Genomic DNA, 16,072 nt, shown 5'->3' with positions numbered 1-16,072 from the left:
GCCATTTGTCTGATTGTCATCACAAGGTTTCTCTTTCGAAGTTGCAATATTGTCGACAAGAAGTTACCTATTTAGGTCACCTCTTATCGAAGGACGGTAGGAAATTGACCCCAGAAAGAATTCAAGCTATTGCGAATATGAGTGTGCCTACAACACAGAGAGAAGTACGTGCGGTTTTGGGTATTACGTCGTACTGTAGACAGTGGATCCCTAATTTCTCGTTACTTGCAAAGCCTTTGATAGCTCTTACTGTTAAGGATACTCCAAATCCTATTCCTTGGACTGATGAATGTCAGAAGAGCTTTTCAGAATTACGTGATGCGTTGTGTTCGGCTCCTGTGTTGGGTACTCCCGACTACAGTAAGCCTTTCACATTGTATGTCCACGAGAGAGAGGGATGTGCATTGTCAGTCTTGACTCAACAGTTTGGCGATAAGCAGCATCCATGTGCTTATTTTTCGTCGACTTTGGATCCGGTAGCTAGAGCGTTGCCGAGTTGTTTGAGAGCTACAGCGGCAGCGGCTGTTTCGATTTGACAATCTGCTGGTTTGGTTATGGACAATACACTGATTGTGATGGTTCCACATGCAGTGGATACTTTGTTGAATCGTACCAAGACACAGCACTTAACTAGTGCTCAGTTGTCGGGTTACGAATTGACCTTGTTAGCGAGTCATGTGCATATTAAGAGATGCAACACGTTGAATCCAGCCACGTTATTGCCGATTTTAGCTGAGACAGATAATGACATAGAACAACATGATTGTTTCCTTAGAACTGAGGACGAAACGAAAGGGAGGATAGACCTTAGGGATACTCCTCTTCCAGATTGTGATGGTACTTTGTGGGTTGATGGTTCGTGCTTCAAGCTTCCGAATGGTGATACGACTGAGGCATATGCTGTTATGACTTTGCATACGATTGTTGAAGCTGCACGTATCCCACATAATTCAGCGCAAGCAGCAGAGTTGATTGCATTAACGAGAGCATGTGTGTTGGCGAAAGGAAAACGAGTGAATGTGTACACTGACAGCCAGTATGCGTTTGGTGTGGCTCATAGTTTTGGATGTTTGTGGCAAGAGCATGGGTTCCTGACTTCGCATGGGACGAAAATCCAGCATGGACAGTTGGTGAATGAACTCCTTGAATCACTTACTTTGCCATTACAAGTAGCGATTGTGAAATGCAGTGCGCATAAGAAAGTTACAGGTGATGTTGGTCGCGGAAATGCGTTTGCAGATGAGGTCGCGAAAGAAACTGCGAGAATTGTGATGAGCCGAATGTATGTTGCAGGTCCGGTGAGATGGGTTCCAGATACAAGCATGTGTGAAGATACGATGGAGAGTGTGAAATCCATCCAAGCTGAAGCTACAGAGAAAGAGTTCAATGAATGGAGAGAGTAAGGGTAGACTGGATTCGAATGGTTTTTGGATTGATTTGTCTGAGCATCAAAGATGGTTGTTACCTGACGCGTATGTGCTTCCAGTTGTTACAATGGCTCATGGAATGGCACATATCAGCGTGAAAGGGATTTGCAAGTTGTTGGCCCCGGTTTGGCAGAATGCTGGAATTCCTAAATGTGCAGAGAATCTGATTAAGAATTGTATGGCGTGTTTGATGTACAATCCTGGTAAAGGAACTCCAACTCCAGCTGGTCATTTTGCTCCTCCAACGTATCCGTTCGAGGCTTTGCAGCTAGATTTCATCCACACGGAGAGGTGCAACAACCTGAAGTATGTGTTAGTGGTTGTTTGCTCTTTTTCTAGATGGGTGGAAGCTTACCCTTTGAAGGACAATACTGCCTTGTCCACAGCGAAAGCCATTATCAAAGAATTCTTCCCTAGGTATGGTTTGCCGAGAATGATCTGGAGTGACAATGGGAGTGAATTTGTGGGTCAAGTGATGAAAAGAGTGTGTGAGGGACTAGGAATAAGGCAGAAGTTCCATGCTGCAAATCACCCCCAATCAGCTGGTTTAGTTGAGTGCTACAATGGCACTCTTAAATTAAAGTTGGCCAAAATTCAAGCGAGCTCTGGTTTACAATGCCCAGATGCTTTGCCCCTAGCTCTTTTGTCCACTAGAATGACTGTGTATTCGCGACTGGGTGTGAGTCCGTATGAGGTCGTGTTTGGCCGCCCGGCGAATATTTGGGGTGTGCCAAGGCCGACTAAATTCAGTGAGATTGAACATCCTGTGTTGCTTGATTATCTGTATGAATTGACGGCTAAATTGCGTGTTTTACATCAACAGGGTCATGACAGTTTACCACAGCCTTCTGAAGATCCAGGTCACGCCATCGAACCTGGTAGCTGGGTCTTTATTAAGAACTTCCAGCGGACCAAGAACGAGCAGCCCCGCTGGACAGGACCCTTCCTCGTTTTGTTATCTACACGTTCCGCAGTACGAGTGCACGGAAAAAAGAATTGGATCCACGGCGTACACTGCAAAAGGGCTCCTTTGCCCTTGCCGTACGACCGGTGGGTCCAGAAGGGACTTCCAGACTCTGAGACTGAGACCGTGCCTCGTTTTCTACCATTCAGCGATGCCCGTTTGATTGGAACAAACACTGAGAAAGAAAGTGATGATATTCTTCAGGAAGCTGTGCCTCCATTGAACCGTTTGAACACTACTGAACCTGATCGCTTGTTCCGTGAACAGACATTGCCTGGCAAAGACCGTTATAATTTGTGACCAAGAGTCGCAGGACTAATAAAATAATTTTTCTGTTTGCAGGTTAACTCTCCTCCGAGGAACTACTTTGATTTTTTGTTTTTCGAACCGCCATCCAGGTTCAGCTGTAGGGTCGCGGTTAACAAGTCTTTGGAGTGCAAGCCGGAGACACTAGGTCGAAGGTTCTGGTTGGCCTAAGGGAATTGACCTGGGCTGACAGAGGCATTCCTTAGCATAGAACACCCTACCACCGCGAGCAGCATATTAGTGAGGATGGAGTTGTTCGAGATAGAGAGACCTGTTGAGACAATAAGCTTTAAGAGCAAGATTTTCAAACTGATGACTCAAAAACGATTTTTAATATTGTGTTTATTCATGTTGCTGAGCTTAATGATATTTTTAATTGGTTATGTGACATTCACTTTTAAAGTGACGCTCATTCCCACTACGCAGCCTATACCTCCTCCTACTATTTCTTCTTATTCTTTTCACCCTGTGCCCGAAATTGAAATAGTTAGAAGATTGGAATTCGCTAATAATTCCTTTATTCAACTTCTGCACCAACACCAGCTTGTTATGAACACCACAAATTGTTTGGTCTGTGGCGTAATGCCCCATACGACCGATAAAGGTATTCGATACTGGGTCTTGCCTTTCAGCCTTAATGGTTCTATTTGGGCATATAGAACGATGTTCATTTATGCTCATAGTGTCTATCCCCAACGTTCACTGAAAGATAATCCAAAGAAGAGTGCTTGGGCCAAGGGTATAGTTGATATGGTTAAAGGAACTAATTTGTTTGAGACTATTCCGAAAGATGAGAGACAACCATACATTGGTTGGAACGTTACTGGGTATGGAGTTAGTCTGAGTGTTAACCAGCAAGTGAAAAGTTCTCCACCGATTTGGATAGTGCCCCATCATGGTCGCTATTGTCTGCAAGGTAATGGCAAGAATCCGATAGCTCAGTTAGGGAACAGTGTCCGCACTGAGACATATGCATTTGCGTCTCAGACTTCCCCAGCGTTTCTAGCAGCTAAGGGTACCTATTTCATCTGCTACGACAAAGCGTATACATGGTTGCCCCCTGTCTTCTCGGGCACATGTTTTGTTTCTTTCCTGTTCCTCCCACTTTGTCAGCTGCGGCAGATTACCATAAGACGAGAGTTGCTAGAGGTGTCTTCAGAAAGGAAGATACCGCAGGACAAGATTTGGGAGATTTCTTTAAGGGTTTTCTGCCGTTCTGGGGACCGATGGCTAACAGCAGGAACATTCGCCAGTTGACGAGAGTTGTTGAGTCCACCGTAGTCGAAACTGCCGGTGCCCTTAGTAATTTGACTGCTGAGCTCCAGTCGGATCGACTTATGACACTTCAGAATAGAGTTGCTCTTGATGTCATACTTGCAGATAGAGGTGGAGTGTGTAAACTGATTCAATCGAGCTGCTGCGTTTTCATTCCAGACAACGCTCCGTCAGTCTTCCAGGCCATTTCCAGATTACATAAGATCTCCGACTCTGTGCATATAGACAAAGGAGATTGGTCGTTGATGGGATAGTTTTGGCGATTGATATCCATGTGGGGATGGAAGATTTTGTTGGTCATTGGAATGATCTTAGCTATCCTTTTCCTGTTCTGTCTCTGTGTACAGTGTGCTCCTGCTATTTGTGGCCTCTGTGCTACTTCGTGTGCTAGGAGACCTGTCCAGAGAGAGGTACTAAGTACTAGGATGATGCTACAGCAACATATCGATGATCTGATGAACATAGACCTAGATTCAGACTGACATGGGTTTGGGTTTATTGCCTATGTAAAGGCAAAAGGAGGGTCTGTAGTTCCGTAGTTCGTGGGTCCGTGGTTCATAGACTCTGAACCCGTTCCATAAAGGTCGTCGGATATAGACCATTTTGGTGTCAGCGGACCGCATTTCACGAGTGCGGTGTGTACGAGTGTTTTCGTCTTAATCGATCAATGAGAACACTACGTATTCAGGGATTTCGTTTGAACCCTCGGGTTCCATTTTGTGTTCGGCAGCCATTTTGTGTGGTTGCCCTCACATAGGCTGATGACTGTGGCCGAACGAGTCCTTGGGACACGTACACCTTAGCTGACTCTTGTTTGACTTGGCCGAACTGACTCCCATGCCCGAGGCTGACCTCGCTGAGCCAGTTCATTGTTAAGCAGCTAGTCAGATAAGGATCAAAGAGCAGGACATTGCTGAGTTTATGGTACACTGCACCCACCCTTCTATCTTGCTTCTCATCTGTTTCTGTTCCTTCTTTTATGGCTTAATCACTGATTTGGGTTGAGGTTTTATGATGGGTTTCTCCGGCCTTATCGAAGAGGATATTGGAATGTGCTGGTCATTTCTGGTGGGCTGGACAACGGAAAATGGGATTGTCGTCATGCGCTAGTTTTGAAATGTCACGATCTTATTGGACAGTTTGTATGTAATCGATGCTAGCCTGGAATGTGATTTCTGGCATAAAAGACCATGCTCCGCTCATTGAATTTGTGCAGTCTCTAGCGAACCACCCGTGTTGTGCTTCGTAGACCTCTGTTCCTGGTTGCAGCCTATAAACTTTGGTCTTTGACGTCATCAAGAAGTGTCCCGTGTCTCTGTTTGCAGAGGCAGGGGAATCCTAAGACATCGAGCGTTATCCCTGGCGCTGCTGGGTTCTAAAACCCGGTTCTTCACTCCACTTCCAGATCCAGAAGAACTCAACACCACCATCCGCAGCACCCTGGTCTATCGACCACCACAGAGTCCTCCACTGGCTCCCAGTCAACAAAATAATCACTTTCAAGCTCCTCACACACGCCTACAAAGCCCTCCATGATGCAGAACCAGCATGGCAGGACCAAGGCTTCTCATTCCAAAAATCCACCAGACACCATCGCTCCGCCGAGCTGGCCCTGGCCACTGTCCCTCCGATCCAAAAGACTAGAACAAGAGGAAGATCCTTCTCCTACCTCACCGCCAATACCTTTGAACACCCTACCTCTCCAACTCAGACAATCCCTGTCGCTGCCCCAATTCAGGAGGGATCTCAAGATCTGGCTCTTTGACTGAACATCAGCTCTCTTAGGGTTTTCAACACCCCCAGTGGTTTGAGTCCCTCATGAGTGAGTAACCACGCTTTACAAACACTGAATGATTGATGTATGCTGGTTAGGGCAGTACACTGACAACAGCTTCAATGAGTGTTTAGCATCTACAATTGAGATAGGTATAACAGCCCTTTTTTCTTTCCAATTTAGGTGAAGAGGCAGTTAACTCTTGCCCTTATGGGACCCATCAATTCATGATCAGGTCAAAACATCGACAACACACCATTGCTTGTATCATGATTGTCTCAGCAGGAATACCCCATGGAACTGTTGCCAGGACTCTTGATGTCTACAAATAACATTAAAACATTTGGTTCTACTAATGTTTTTATGTGATTGTGTGTATAAAATTCACACTTCTTGGAGCTCTGCATCATCTTCACTATTATGATTGCATGTGTTGCAGCACTGTGTTTCTCCAAGCACAGTGCTACTAAACATAATGACTGAATGTTATATTGTTTCCCGTGAAAGATATAAGATCTTTTTGTCCAATCAAGCTTTCACTTGTTCAAGTTGTATTCTATGTGATTATAAAAAATGAATAAACACTCCACTGACTTTTCTGCTGCCCTGGGGTCAAGCAAGAATATCAAATATACATTAGGCAGATTTGTATCACCAATAGAAAAGACAAGTTATACAAATGCACTAAAATACTGCTTAAATACTGGGAACATTTCAAAACTATGTCAACTTGCTAATTTGTTTCAGGCTGTGTTTAAAAAAACTTTTATCACATTATACATTAAATGATAGACTGTTATAGTATTTATATATGTGAAAAATACTTGTTTCATTATTGGTGAAAGTTCTTAGTCTATGTTATTTCTGTCTTGGATGCTAATGGTTTTAATTAAGCAAAAGAAATAAATGTACTTATTTACATTGAAAGGGTATCAGATTCAGGACAGAATGTGATGTTGGTTAACACTGTGGCCACAGATTGTTTTCGCATGGTAATGAGATAAATGAGTCCCAGGGCGCCTATGTTACACATATTATGATTAGCTCAGTCCATGTAGGCTAATTGGGTCTCTCCTTGTTTATATACAACAACATTGAATCTGTGCATAACATTAGGCCCTATTTAGACAGAAACTACATGAAAAATTGATATATTTTGTCATCAGGCTTTATCAATGATTCCGATGAATGCCCCTGCCCTAGAAACTTTGTCCACTTTCTGGATCCCTGTTAACTTTAGCACAGTGTATGAGGGCTCTGTAGGCCGCATTTTACTGTGAGGCTTGTATAGATATTTCCTTCCACAGAAGCTACTTTATTTAGGGTGATTGAATGCATGCCTGGGCCACATAACTGCCTGAATCGCTGCGTTTTCACCTCCCAAGGGTTTCTTAATCTCTGCTCACTTTCTGAGTCCCAAATTCTATGTGGTTTGAAATGTATATACACGGAGACCACTTCATAGATGGCAGGTACTGACTTGTGACTTCAAGTCTATCCTCACGCGTCTCTCCTACACCCATGAGTAGGCACAAGTACACGCTTTTCTATGACACAATTTCAGCAGTTTTAGCCATATCCACACACCAAAATACTTCAAACATAGGCCCCACTGCACTCACACATTTCTGTCCTTCAATTACAATATAAAGCTTAAGAAACCTCCTTCTCACTCATTTTCTCTTCAAATTCATTCGGAGTCATAGCAATGAAATTCATTAGGCGCATAACTGGGACTAGTCTTGTGCTCCTATGGAAAGCATGCCATGCATTTACACCAATTTTTATGAGCAGGCTAAATTAATTATTAGGAGTCAGGTGTGATCTTTAGTGAGGGCTGTGGTATATGAACTCATGCATTGGTTCAGGGTTTTACTAGATGGACCACAGAGAATGAGAATAGGTATTCTTAGTATGCAGGGGTATGACTTTTAAAACAGATGTTGTGATCTTTGAAATGACGTTGACTGTCCTTGAGTCAGACCGACGGGCCAGGCCAAGATAATGTTGCCTGAACTTTGTAGGTTGTTTCGCACACAACCATGGAATGGTGCTGCCCACCAAAGAGTGCGGGTCTGAATGCACTAGCAGGTAAAAAAAAGGACTATAAATTACTTTGTGATCTGGAGATTACCTAATGGGGGAGGAACACATGCCATAAAAGTGGAGAGAGAATAATCACAAGAGCGGGAGTCAGTCAGGTTAATCTCCTCCCCCCAAAGACACAGTGTTCTGACCTTCCCACACTCCCAAGAAGAATCACAGGGACTGCTTGGGACTGTTTGCACAAAGGATACTGTTAGAGATTGTCCCAGGGTCACAGCCTAGGTAGTGTTAACAGTAACCACTGCGTAAAATAATACCCAATATCTAGTGCTGCCTTCTGATATAAGGTGTGGAGCATTAGGTTGTGTGATTCATTAAAGCACTTCTTTTCAAAGACTAAGCACTGTTTGGACATTCAGTTATTAACACATAGTCGTTGATTTGTCAAGTACTGAGTCGTGAACCCCCATCTGGACTGCTCGACTTCACTTCACGTGGTAAAGGGATGTACTTGGTGCTCAGTTTCGGACGACATTGTAAGGTTAGGTCCCAGGACTTTATTGATAAAAGTCTCTGATTGATACTCTCTGGCGCCAGTAACCCCTCTTTACCAAGATATTTGATGAAAAAGTGCCCACACTTTTGGTAATGGTGGTTATAAATGAGATATGTATATTAGGAAATAGTGTTCATTGTACACATTTTCTTTCTTTAATTCTTAATAAGATAATCTTCATATGTAATAATTTTCCAAAGTTTTATTTATAAAAAATGTACATTTAATTATCAATAATACTGGGTGTGTGCTTACTGCTTTGACCTCAGACTAGAAGCCGTCCTTAACCACTGTGACCTCACACTGGGACATGTCCTTAATGCAATCGCTGTGTACTGTGGGTTCCCCTATTGCATTGATCTGACACCAGAAACCAACCTTTCTTGCATTAATGTCACAATGGGAGATACCTTGTATTGCTGGGATATCACACTGGTATCTGTCCCCAGTGGGGTGGACATGTGCAGGCCTGCACTTACTACATTGACCTCCCACTGAAAGCTTACTTTCACTGCATTGATGTTACACTGGGAGGGATCTCGCACTGCTGTGACATCACACTATCTGTCCCGAGTGACGCGGACACACGCGGTGCACTTATTGCATTGACCTCCCACTGAAAGCTTCCCTTCACTGCAGTGATATCACACTTGGCTCTGTCATTTGCTGTAGTTCCATCACCCTGAGAGCTGCCTTTACAGGTGGGACACCAGCGCTGTCCTTGCTGCAGTGACATCAGGCTGAGTTCCTTTTACTGCATCGCACAGGGTTCTGCTGCAGATACATTACATTCATAGCTTCATGGACTGCAGTGGGAGTAATATTCCCTATACTAAAGGTTATTCTTAATTTGATGTCAAAGACTGTGTGTTTCCAGTGTGCCGTCCCTGCAGTTATGTCTTCAATGTTGCCTCTCTCACAGTGCACTTTTCCTTCTGTGCATAATGAGTTCCCAGGGCGCATCTAGCTACATCACGCTAACAGCTCTCTGTCCCAGGGCACATATCACTGACTGCACATCTTGTTACCGAGACATACATGAAAACATAACGCTCTCTATCCCAGGTCACGTCTCACCAGCTGCACATCTTGCTACCATGACACACACACACACACTTACAGCTCTCTGTTCCAGGGCACATCTCACTGCCTGACCATATTGCTAACAAGACTCAGTGGTTAATTTGTAAAACAATAAGTGCTGGGGCTCTCACCAGGAGGCAACATGCACCAGCCCATATCTCCTGTTAATGTCCCCTAAAATGTAACCAACTACTAACCATGAAAGTTGGGAGAGTATGTGCCCATTTTCGATCGGTATGGATGTAAGACGCTAACTTTGGTGTGTCAAGTCTGCACCAATCTTTGAACGTAGGGCATGAAGTGCCACGATGATGCCATGATCTCAGATATTCTGTAGAGGAAAAACCCAGGCCCAAATGATTTGGAGAAGGCCCGCAGACACCCAACAGTTACTGCCCAAGATGTACCAATAGCTGGTCTAAAGCAAGACTGGCCTGTGTGATGGGATGTGCATCACCACACAAGAGGATTTTTACCTATTTGCCCCTCTGACAGCACAAAGCATTCTTATCTTGAACACTACGGGCTTGTGACAATAATCCCCCTATTCCACTCACAGGAACATCAGATCAAAAGAGTGGCCCTGATGAAGGTGGCAGCTACTTATATCCACCGAAATGTGCATTGACCAATCTGCTGGAAACGCTCGACAAGACAGCACCAGAGCAGTTGCAAACTGTGATTTATTCAGCCCTCTATCCCTGTCTATTTGGGTTTCCCTGTGTTATTCTGATATGTGTGAATCTTGAGATGGGTGAGCGTGTTTTCGTTTCTGAGAGTGTGGTATGAGAGGTGAGGTCATCTGATGGGGTTTTTTTGTTTTTTTGTGTGATTGAATGCTTAGGAGCATATTCATGCATTCGCTTTTGTATTTTATCTGTAAATATTATTTGTAGATGCGATTTACATATGATATTGAATGATTTGATCAGTATATTTTTGCTGATATTTGTAACAGCAGATATGCTATAATGATCAAAGATAAATAAAACGTAATATATTTTTTCACATCTGAGTATAGTTAGACTGATTTGTGGGGACTGTTCAATTTGAGCCCTTAGCTGGCCATTGGATAAATAGATATAGGTCTGTAGGAGCATTCGCTCATACAATTTTTTCTAGTAATGGCCAGAGCTGCCAACTTTGGAGCTTGGAAACCAGGTTCGAGTCTCGACATTGGCTCAACATCCTGTGAATCTGGGCAAATCACTTAATCTCCCCATAAATTAATATGTCCTTAATAGGTGCACATAAAAATCACCAGTGATCCCAAGACTATACAGTCTTTCAATCAATATCGCACGGGAGACTGTATTGAATTCCGCGGACAGGTCAAGGAGCACAAGCATTGCTGCATCGCCTACGTCCACGCATTCGTGGATAGTCTCTGCCACCTCCAGAAGTGCAGTCTTGGTGCTATAGCCGGATCTAAAACCGGACTGCGAATTGTGGATCAGTTGTCCGACTCAAGGTAGTTAGAGAGTTGTTCTTGCACAACTTTCTCCAGGATTTTGGCTGGTTTAGGTCAAAGGGAAATGGGCCGGTAGTTGCTAAACACCGATGGGTCGGCTTCAGGCTTTTTATAAATAGGTTTAAGCATGGCCTGTTTCCAAGACGAAGGGGAATGACCAGTTTGTAATGAAGTCTTCCAGATTATGTTCAACTGAGATATGATAAGAGGGGAGAGTGAACTAAATAGTGTGCCGGACAGGGGTCCAAAGGGGAGCCTGATTTGCATGCCAACATTTTTTGTGAAGAGGTATCAATAGAGATAGATTTAAAAGACGTAAAAGCCTCCTCCTTGGTTACCCTGGAGTCAAAAACTGGGGCATCCCTGGACGTATTGAACGTAGAAAAAAAGTCTAAAAAATGTTTGTGAAAAAAGTTAGATAAACAATCACTGAGTCCTTGGCAAGGGGGGGGGGTTGAGCTAGATAATGCAGTTGGTTTGGAAAACTATTTCAGTATTTTGAACAGAGTTTTTGAGGAGTTATCAGCAGAGCTGACTTTCTTAATGAAGTACTCTCTCATTATGGTACGTTTCAGTTTGTGGAATTTCTTAACAGCAGCTCTATAAGTAGCTTTAGCCTCTGTATCATAGGATTGTCTTCAGCTCTGCTCAAGCTTTTTACAGTGGCTCTTCTCAGCACGCAAGGCGGGGTAGAACCAAGGAGCTGAAGGTTTTATTCTAGAGGAAATTATTGGTTGCATAGGGGCAATAGCGTCAATAGCTGAGGATAGTCAGCCATTAAACTTTGAGACATCCCTGTCTAGATCCCCTACTGACTACCAAAAAGAATAGAACAGTGTGGGGGCCAGCGATGAGCAAGAGATTTTGAATCATTTCCTACCATACTCCCTGGCCTCAACTGGTGTGCCAGAGTGAGGGGTTATAGCCAGACTAAATGGGATTAGGAAATGGTCTGACCAGGTGAGAGAAAGGGGAGATGTTGTGGTCAGATTAGGATAATTGGTGAACAATAGGTCCAGCGTATGGCTGGCCAGATGAGTGGGGCCACTAACCCGATGGGTCAGATTGAGGCCCCTCATGGTGTCCAAGAGCAACCCCGCTTTGGTGCAAGAGGTGTCATCTATATCCAGGTTAAAATCACCTAATATAGTGAAATGGGAATGTTTAAGCGATAGGTCAGCAGCCGTAGTATAAAAATCACTGAGAGATTGGGGGGAACCAAGAGGTCTGTATAAAAGAATACCTGCCAGAATTGTATCCCACTTCACACTAGGAAGGTACCCCTTCTACAAGCAAATCAGACCTATGCCTGCTTCTTTGGCTACAATAATGCCTCAGCACCTCTCTAGTGCCACCTGCAGGGGTCCTACCCTCCCCTGTCTTCCTTCCTCTATCCCTGTCATAAGTGTTGCGCCCCTCTCTGCCTCCAACTCCGGTGCTTTACTGAGGCTTCTATTAGATTAGTTCCAGTGTCCTGCTTTGGTGTTTGTCTCCTCTGTGCCTGCTTCCTCTCACTCCTTCTACACCCATCTTCCCTCTTCTCAAGTTTACCCCACCTCTTCCCCATGTGCCCTAATCTGTAATGTGCTATACAGTACCTCTGCTAAACTTCAACACCCCTTCCACCTCTCCCCTCTGTACCTGCACGTCTTTGTACCTGAAGAGAAAACAGGATTTTGACAACAGGAAAGAACCTCTATTGACTTTTACTATTTTTTTAGTGTAAGCTTTAACCAATCTGCTTCCAGCATTGTATTTATCAATTGGGTCTATTCGCGAAAATGTGTGGTTTTCCTTAACGGGCACAGTGTATTGGTATTACAACCTAAAGGAGAAGCTCTTCCGGTTCAATGCAAATCACTGAGATACTTCACATGGTTCATCCTTGAACAAACTGCCCACATTCTTAAAGCGGATATGCAACTTTAGGTGGTTCTGTGTAACTTCTTGAGTAAGTTACCAGATGACATCATGTCACTAGAGCCACCAATACTCCAGTATAGTTTTTACGTTAGCGCCCAACTGTAATCTAGAACTTCATTTTCAATAATCAGTTGAGGTTAACCAAGACTACAACTTTTAGAATGCATTGTGAGGAGGCTGAACATTTTTTGGGCAAATCTCACCACACAATAATATAGAAACTCGCTAACTATTAATATAAAAAATGCATGATAAGTTAAACATTAGAAAATGTGCCTTTATTTAATATGCAAACGTGAAATTTGAATATTATTTTCTGCAGAAGGATTACATTTCTATAGTTTCTCCACTTGCTAGGCCGCACTATTTATTTATTCTACTCTATCCCTTTAAGAAAATAAATGCTTTTCATAAAATAGTAATTTAACATTATATTCAAACTTTAGGGTCTGACTTTTTATGAAATGTGCTGTTTCTTAAAAAATGCATTCCTTCTTTCCTCACACTAAATGACTTCAATGTATTTAGATTGGATTCTTTTCCACATATACATAATGAACAAGTGTTTTAATGAAAAGACAATACTTGCTGCAGTTTATACTTTGAGATCTAACCAGGACATACCAGAATTTGAATGTTTCATTTCATAGAGTAGCCCATCATTGTAAGATGATACACCAGACATCTAGCAGTGTAGGCAAGCAAAAGGTTCTCATGAGAATCTTTGTAGATGTAACTTCTTGTAATACATTTGAGCCATTTCTACCTGACTTCATGCTGGCGTGGATGTTTACCATGGGAACCAAGGACGAAGACTACGGACCATCGAAAGATCTCTCTCCATTGGACACCGATGACACATTCATCTGTTTTTGAAACCTGTTTAGCTGTTTTCTATATAGTATATGTTCCTAGCTAGATACAACACTCTTGAGTCATTAGGGGCATCCATCCCTACCTTGGCATCTCCCTTGACACTTTGCTGCTCTAGCCCAACTTGCCATAACCTACTGCTTACGGTGATTTCTTTGTTTTAGCTATGCTTTGTGAGGAGATTTTCTGTTATATACTGATCATAGCTATAGCTGTGATTCTCTCCTTTTCACTTGCATAGGTGGCTGCTACTGCAATTGTCCAGAGAACTGGATGGGTAGCTCGATCTTCCTCTTAGTTGTCTGACTTTGCCCCCAAATCAACTTGCTCTTTTACAAAATGAACACTTTATGGGTTCTCGATAGGATCACAAAGGTCTTTAGTTTAGAATAGAGACTGTATCCTGAATGTAACACACTTTTTTATTTCTTTATTCTTGTTCTAACCAATCTCATTTCACATTATTTCTGTAATTGATTTGCCACTAATTTGAATAAAAAGAACAAAAATATTGGCTACTCAACTAAATGAGAAAGTAATTTTGTATAACTTCACCAACCCTCTTTATTGACTGGATATCCTCATTGAGATCTAGAATCTGTATTAAAGGACCGGGTTTTAGAACCCAGCGGCGTCAGGGAAAACGCCTGATGCCTTCGAGTTCCCCTGCCTTGGCAAACAGAGACACAGGACACTTCTCTATGACATCAAAGACCAAAGTTTATTGGCTGCAACCAGGAACAGAGGTCTACGAAGCACAACACAGGTGGTTCGCTAGAGACTGCACACATTCAATGAGCGGAGCATGGTCTTTTATGCCAAAAATCAGGCCTCAGGCAACATTCCAAATTAGCATTGGTTACATACAAACTGACCAATAGAAACATGACATTTCATAAGTAGCGTATGATGACAATCCCACTTTCCATTGTCCAGCCCACCAGAAATGACCAAGCACATTCCAATATCCTGTTCAGTCAGGCCGGACAAACCCATCATAAAACCTCAACCCAAATCAGTGATTATGTTGTAAAGGAAGGAGCAGAAACAGATTGGAAGCAAGATAGAAAGGTGGGTGCAATGTACTGTAAACTTCGGCATGTCCTGCTCTTTGATCTTTATCTGACCAGCTGCTTAACAAGGAACTGGCTCAGCGAGGTCAGCCTCGGGCAAGGGAGTCAGTTCGGCCAGGTCATTCAGGAGTCAGCTAAGGTGTACGTGTCCCAAAGACTCGTTCGGCCGCAGTCATCGGCCTATGTGAGGGCAACCACACAAAATAGCTGCCACACACAAAATGGAACCCGAAGGTTTCGAACAAAATCCCTAAATCCATAGTGTTCTCATTGATCGATTAATGCGAAAACACTCGTACACACCACACTTGTGATTTGCGGTCCGTTGACACCAAAATCGTCTATTTCCGACGACCTTTATTGAACGGGTTTGGAACCACCAAACCTCACCCACAAACTACGGAACTACAGTATGGAAAATTAATAAACCCCTAATACTGGTAGGCATCCCCCTATTACCATCTATGAAGTTGAATTTTCGGTTACTGGTTGCCCATTTTTCCCCTCTCTTTTTTATCCTTGATCTAGATATACATATATTTCTCTGTTTTTATTGGATTAATCATTACTTTTTTATTCCCATGAAATGTATGTTTTTAAATTTTTATATGGAGTTGTGCAACTTTTATGGTTGTATTCTAAAACTGAATAAAGTATTTTGAAATGGCTGGATATCAAATGTAATTATTATTTTGTGTAAACACTATTCTAAAACTGTGGCAAAGATTCATCAACCTAGAAACAGCTAAACTTCCAGGTTCTCTAGGTAAGTTTTAAAGTGGCATCATTTGTGGACATGTTTATACGAGTTCTGCTCTTGCAAATCTGTTGCCAATGAAACATGAAGTCATCTGACTGAGTGCAATCCTGGCTTTTTAGACAACAGCACCGCTCAAAGGGAGGCCAATCGGTCATAGACTGGAGTGGCGGAAACCACACCTTACTTATCCTTTGATACATCTACAGCCCCAGGGGCCATGCAGCCAGAATCCGATAGTAAACAGGGCTCTAAACCCATATATATCTGATGCAGTTTTCCAGTTCCCACTTGCTGCCTTTCCCCTCGCTCCTGAGGAGCAGAGCCAGCTCTGTGGGATGCTGAGGTGGAACAAGTGCCCAGCAATGTGATGGCATTAGAGGTCACTGAGTGTGTGATGTCACTATCGCTAATCCAGTCATTTTGGTGACATGGTTTCGGGTGTTCACTTTCTGTACTTTGATGCCTGATACTTGTTTTACCAGAAAGCGAACGTACAAGTGACAAAAAGGAAAGGAAAAGCCAGGGCTCGCCGACGAAAAAT

Source organism: Lissotriton vulgaris, chromosome 3_1 (assembly GCF_964263255.1).
Source record: "Lissotriton vulgaris chromosome 3_1, aLisVul1.2, whole genome shotgun sequence".
Taxonomy (NCBI): Eukaryota; Metazoa; Chordata; class Amphibia; order Caudata; family Salamandridae; genus Lissotriton; species Lissotriton vulgaris.
The sequence above is the reverse complement of the archived record's forward strand: the minus strand, read 5'-3'. Positions refer to the sequence as shown.